We start from the raw sequence: 7,551 nt of genomic DNA on the forward strand, positions 1-7,551 counted from the left end.
GTAAGAGTGTATTTGTTTTTTCTTCAAAATATAACAAAATGTCCTTTCAACATAATTATACTGTAGGTTGGATATGAGCACATATATAAAAACAGGCTGTAATATATACAGCAGCAAACTTGAATCAATATAATTTTTCTGTCTTCATCTGGCTTTGAGCTTATCTGGAGATTCTAACTGCATATTGTCACACAAGTGGAATGCAATGAGGAATTCTGTTTGGTGTTAGCAGGGAAAGCTCAAAGCCAAGTGAAGACAGATGCAAATATAAAAGTGATCATTTAGAATCCAATAGTGGAGCAACAGAAGAACTAGAGCCACTCAGAATGATTGCCAACATCGTCATGTGAAAAATCTGAAGCTACATAATACATTTTGTCACGTTATTTCACAACCTTAAGTTACAACCCTCAAATATTCAAATAAATTAAACTAAAATGAGACTGTGAATATGTCCACGCTAATTGTCAAGCAGTGGCTGGGTACTGTACATGCTGCTCCCGTGTGGTCCTTTACCTTTCTGGTAAACTACACTAGTTGCTTTTGCTACTTTAAAGCTTTTGTGAAAATGTTCCCAGTTTTAAAATATTCTTACAACTTACTATTGCTGCCTCTTGTATGTATGTCTCATTATGTATAATTACAAAATCCTTTATATAAACCCAATTAATGTTGTTTTAATACATTCACCCACATGTAGGGAAATTAATTACCCGACCAAAGTCATTGTACTCCCCACTACCCATACACAAAGTTGTTTTTAAAAAGTAATCTATTACAGTTACTGTACAAATTACTGGTACAAAATTGTAACTAGTTACCGTAACTATTACTTTGAATTTTTTTTAACAGTTACCAATAATTACTTCTTAGGTCACATTTGTAGAGAGATTTTTTTTTTTCGGTTTGGTCAGGCTGCAGCTCCTAAAAAGTATCTGAAGATCCAGCTATCAGACCCAGTCACTTCCTCCTCTGCTGGCATTCTATCAAGATGATATGCAAGTCACTGAAATATGTAATCTGATGCATTGTAATGTGTTATTCCCCAACACTGTTCATAATATGTGAACAAAATCACCTCCATTCAATCTTCACATTTTTTTCTGTGCCCTTTTGTATAAGTGAACGTCCTTCTGGACCATCTAAATTTACAGTGTGTAGCGGATGACTAGATGTTAAAAATGACCATGTGATTATTTTCGTAAAGGGATTCCACAAAGCATGTTTATTTATAGTTGTGTTTTATACTATGCTCATGGAAATTAAACCAAACACACACACACACACACACACAAAAGTATTTGGAGACATTTGTGATTGAGTTTAAAACCTTGGTGTGTGTTTCTAAGATCAGCAGGACTACGCCATTGCCTGGAATTCTTCCACACATTCAGTGTGGTTTTGTTAATGAGGTGGCTGTCTGTGTATGAAACCATTGACGAGCGAGCACATAAAGTCATAATTAGGCATGCTTGACGCTGATTGTACTTCAAAGTTTAGAACTTCCTTTTATCCTGCTTGATACCACACACGTATACACACAATGAGACTTCTCAAGTGGTATGATGATTGTAAATTATAAGTGCTGCAATATTATTAAAAAAGGCTTTAAAACCGAAAAACAACTTACTTTTTGGAACCTGGTCAAATATCTATCTGTTTTAAATGTTCATTGACTGTAAATTTGAAATAAAAAGTTTAATAATGTTAAATTTATGGCATGCTGAGGCTTAAAATGTCAAATAGACCTATAAATTAAGAGGCAGTAGAAATACTACGTGTGTTGTACCTCTAAGGGTAAATATTTCATCCCATTCCTACTCTCCCTTGTGCATTTCAAACCCCAGACAGCATTGATTTTTAATAAGCTCGAGCTAGATGAATGACAATAATTACAGAGCCTTGACCAGCATAATAAATTTGAGGATTTTTATTTGACGATTGCGCAGAATATAAAAAGAGAAACGAACAGGGAGGAACCCTCTGCATACAAAACACAGAGTCGCCATTGCGTTCTCTGAAAGCTTGAACATGAGAACGACTTGTATTGATTATTTGGGTTAATACTGGCTCAGAGCAGCAGAAGCTGCACAGGACTGCATAGATCAGCGTGCTTACTTATTTAAACTCCACAGATAGCTACCGGGCCATACATTTTCACCGCAGAAATCCATATCGAGCCACAATACGATCTTTATGCCTTCAGGCTCATTATTAACCTTGCTAACTGCAACAGTTTTTTTTTTTTTTTTTTTACCAAACATCAAGTTGCATGTAAGGCCCTTGTATCTGACGTTCACATAAATTTGCACAAAATAAAACTGTCTAGACTCTGTATTTATCTGTTCGGAGTGTCATTTATAATTTTCAACATATACCCAAAGCATCCAACAGTGCAAACACTCTGGGTTTCCTTCACGGCCAGCCTACTTCAACAATAACTGGAAACGTATGCAGAGTTTAACTCTTTCCTTCACTTGTCAAGAGGTGTTCATATCCACGGGGGCCAAGTAGACTCGCGGGTATTCACCATCTCCAATACATTTTCTTAATATTTCATTTCATATCTGTTTAGTAGCCTGTTATATGTGTTCACCATCATTTCTGATTCCACAGATATAGTTGCTTTGTAGAGAGAGTTTCCATTTATTCACTCGCAATTGCCACAGACTATTAAGAACATGTAGATCATATAATGCTTTTTGTCTGATTTCATTGTTAATTGCCAGTGGTACAGCAATTTACTTCTGGTTTCACAGCCCCTGATTTGCACTAATCCTGGACTACCTCATGTTACCTTAGGTATGTTAGTCCAAGATAAGGTGTGTGAAACCAAGCTTAAATGTTGTTAGCTTAAATCCTACATTTATTTGAGTGTCAAAAACCAGCCACTTGCCCCGTAACCTGAGAGAAGTATATTGAACGTAAGAAAAGACATGTCTCCCTAAATCCTGATGAACAAACAGAAGAACAGACATCATCGTTTAGATTCTTTGGGCACATTCTCTGAAAAATCTTATTTCATTCCTTCCAAATATCATGTTTTTGATCATTTTGATCTGAAGGAACATAATCAAAATAAGAGTGTCAGGTTGACTGAAATGGAATGTTTGTTGCTGTGCGGTGTTTAGAACTTGGTTAGAACATTAACGTTCTGTGAATACATTCACACTCTGCACAATTCTAAGGGTAGTCATTATGTAGAGATCTGATTAAAGGATTTATTTCACCTGCTTTCTCAAGTAAAGTGAAGAAAGACCCAATTCTTAGTTAAACAAAAGTGTTGTTGTAACGAAAATCACTACAAGTAGACTTGGGAGGGAGATGATGACAGAGAGAGAGAGTGAAAGAGATTTGGAATGTAAGAACAACATCTAGTACTGACCTCAAACAGTCTTACTTTTTCAAGCAAGGTTTTTGTGATTTTGTATTTCAGATTATTAGACTTTTTAATTGGTCATGTTAATGCTATGGCTGGATATAACTCTTATTTGAGAGATGTATAATTTGTTCATTAAACAACCCAACACATCAATTATTTTACCTTTTTTTTGCACAGAATAGATCGTTCCTAGTAGAAATTGCTCTCGCACAAAGGGTGTCCAAGTACAGGAGCCCGTAATGTCCCACGGATGTCCAATCCTCAATCAAGCCTGGCAAATTGGTTATGACCTTGCATGCGATTGTTTTGAAACACCTTGTGGCGTAAACAGCAGCCCGTCTGAACACACTGATGAAGGTACCAAGTGAAACACCTGTCTACTTCATCACCACCCTCTTGTCTTTATTTAACTTACAATACTTTGTTGTGTGTTGGTGAGAACAAAGTGGGCTCAATCGCCATGTGTCAACCTGTAAAATCATTTCTAATAAATGCATAAATAAAAACATTACTGACAAATTCATAAACTATTAGGACAATGGTGACTACAAGACTGTTGCACTCATCAGCTCGTTAAAATGTATCATTAGGACCAAACAGTTTTGCAGAGTGGCATTTTACTTTCCCTTCATGATGGCCCTGTTTCAATTAGCCTGTCTGAAGTGATGGTTATTTGTTGTACCTGTCAGATCGTTGTGACGACTTCCTAAATGACTTAAAAGAACTCGGACAAGCATGGTTGACATAGCACTCAAACCCTGTTAAGTGATTCCTGGGAAATAGGCCTTTAACCCCCTTTTGATCTCCGCAATCCAGCAGTCTTGATAGCAGCCATTCACAGTCACAGTTGCTAATAATGGTGGAAATCACTGAGCTCCTGTTCACTATGACTCTGGTAGCTGTTAGCGTATTGACGTGTGTTTTGGTTCTAAGCTGTCACTCAGTCTTGGATGCTTTTCATAACCCCCTTCAACAACTAGCCCTAACATCATGTCTACATCTCCTATAAACTGTATTTAAAGACTGGACCACGTTCCCTAGAGAGGGCTTCTGCTTTTCAAGCGTGTTTCTAGATGTTCTCGGGGTATTTTAATTCAAGAATAAAACTCTTGAAAAACAGTCAAGGAGGGTTTTGTAAATACTAAACAATTTTTAATTAATCAAAACAGGTTTGGCATTGGTTTATTGACACAAGTATATGCTTTATGAATTCAACATCAACAACATCAATTCTGATAATAAGCAATCTATTTGGTAAAATCCTTTGGTGTTTTAAGCAAATGTGTTACAATTATTTACTACAAATGAACCCTTTAATGTAATTCAAAGGCTGGACACAGTGTTCGATTTGCTAGTTCAAACAGGAAGTATCAAAATTGCATATACAATTGAATAGGCTTTGATTTGTAAAATATGCACAAACGCCATATTATCTGCTTGAATAGATGGAAGCGCATCATTGTATAATTTAGGTTTATGGTTACACCAATGGCAGCGTCGTTAAAATTGTGGCATTATTGTTTCATCTAATGTTACCAGATCAAACCTCGAGTAATACAGAACTGGGAAAATTCAGAGAAAATAGGGAGTAGGCCTATGTTTGGACAGCACGTGATGTATTACTGCATAAAAACCCCAATGCTACAGGCGCCACTTTATCAAAATATAAATACAGGGCAGAGTTTATCAGTGGGATATCCGGACCGGCACCGTGGAATATAGGATTCTTTTCCAAGTTATATGTTTGGTATTACATTACAGTACAATATGAGAGAGAGAGAGAGAGAGAGAGAGAGAGAGAGAGAGAGAGAGAGAGAATGAGAATTAATTGGGAGTTTAAAACTTGGAAACATAAATCTTGTAATAAATTAAGATCGTGCAAATGAAAACTGTATTAGAATAAAAGCGTGCTGGCTAAAGCTAAAACGTGCTTAGCAATAACCTACTTAAAACGATTATTTAGGTTCTGCTTTATATCTTTGTTTAAATGTTCTTTACATGTGCATTCATATTTGTGAAAGGTATAATGGTCATTATCGGCAGAGTTGAAAACGAATTATTCTATTGGATAATCAGAATCATTTTAATAGAAACAACGACACCTACAGCAGGGAAGCTCTATTGTATTGGTTGGCGTTGGTGGGGCACGGCTGGTAATTCGTGGTTAATGTTGTACATTCCTGTTCCAGTTACTTTGGTTGTATGTTTTACAAGATTAAGCCAAATAACCCAGCGGGTTAAGTACAATAAATAACTCGCCATCTGGATCATGCATATTACGCATATAATAAACCAAGAAGCTTCAATATGATTGAGCAGAATTAACCAGATTCAAATTACCGCCGCCTGCAACAATTCAAGTCTCATGTGCTTGGTGCTCGGATCTCGGCGCCTCTGTGTTGTCGTAGTACGCTAGCAGTATTCGTAACACTGTAACAAGTGACCCTGCGAGCGCTGTTTTAAAACACTGTAATGCACTTTCTAGGATCTTGGGCCAAGGGAACTGCCAACGATTGCCGTTTTGACAGTCTAGTTTTGATCGATGGAATAGCCCATTGGCTTTGCAGATTGGGAGCGTTGCTTAATGCGTCTGGATTACAAGGGAAGGCTTGCTCCTAACTGTATTCCTTCTGGATCTTACCTCAGATGCATGGCACCACACACTGACAAACGGACCAGTCATTCATTCGTTGTCTGATTAGGGATGCTTGGCAATTGTGGTTGTAATAGGCATTTTCTAACTGTATAGCCATACATCGATAGTCTACTCGCTTTTAACGTTAATTTGATACACAAAAAAAGCAAGTAGGTAATTTAAAGATATACCAAGGACAATGTGTACTAAATATATTATTTAAAAAATGCGCAATATTATGTATGTATACTATTAGGATCCTGTATGCAGTGTAGGCTACTAGACTAAACATCGTTGTGCAGGTCTCTATGTTTTTGGTCATGTTAAATAAAATAATTTATAATTTTTTAAAAAAATAACATGTCAATGCTGTATGTTCCTACAAAATATCATATATGATCAGATATTATTTTTCTTGTGACACTAGGAAATTAGATATATTTGATTTATCTGCACTAGGAAGATTTGCATTACCAAAGTAGACCATTCATATTTTACGCGTAATATACATGCATATGCACTCTAGACCAGCTGATTATCAGCCAATCACAAGCGGGATGAGCATTTCCTCCGAGTGCTTTTTGTTGATCCCATTTGAAGGGGAGTAGTTTGTAAAGCGACCTCTGCTGCATCCTTGTGTTCAGGTACAGGCACTCCTGCAGTAAGCTGCGAATCAGTCCAGAAACAGCTTTCACTTGTGTAACAAAGAAGCACAAGCCAACTATGCATTGCAGAGGAATGCACTTTGATGCGTGTCTGCGCTTGCAGGAGTTCTACTGAGAACCTTTAGAACCGTTATGGAACTTTTTGGTTCAATTAAAAAATTATATTAATGGGTTTAGATTGGGCTACCGTGTCCACGATCTCAAATGAACGAAACTCAATTCATAGTTAAACTGACTAACTATATATGGGAACGTCTCAGTCTTTACATTTATTTTCAATGCTATTTCATGTTCAAGTTGTTTGTAGGCAGAACAGCCTACGGACTTATAACCTATGCTATGCTATGCATTGTCCCGCTGTACTCTGTGTTGCCCATATAATCGCAGAACAGCCCCTCCCCCGTGTACCAATGATGGGGAGCTCTGTAGCGCAGTTTGTAAGGGTCATTGCGATTACGCAGACAGGCTCCCGGAGGTCGCATTGTGTGCAGAGATGGAGAAACCAGCTCAAACGCCCATTAGTAACAGTATAGGATATTTTATCTGAATAGACAAACAAACAAAGCGCTGGGGACTTACTGAAGACTCTACAGTTACCACAGCTAGCTACCTTTTACTAGTGATCTGTTAATAATAATAATAATAATAATAATAATAATAATAATAATAATAATAATAATAATGTAAGAAGCACAAGGAGAAATAGTCTTGCTGTGGCACATGTCATGAAAGGAGGAGCAGAAGAGGGAGAATCCGCTACCCAGTAAAATAGCATAAAGAAAGATGAGTGTAGTAGCGGGTAAACCTCCTTTAAGCGACTAGAGTCCAGTTAATGAACCCTCCTTCCCTCCCACACACACACACCCACT

The sequence above is a fragment of the Acipenser ruthenus genome, chromosome 2, assembly GCF_902713425.1.
Source record: "Acipenser ruthenus chromosome 2, fAciRut3.2 maternal haplotype, whole genome shotgun sequence".
NCBI classification, from domain to species: domain Eukaryota; kingdom Metazoa; phylum Chordata; class Actinopteri; order Acipenseriformes; family Acipenseridae; genus Acipenser; species Acipenser ruthenus.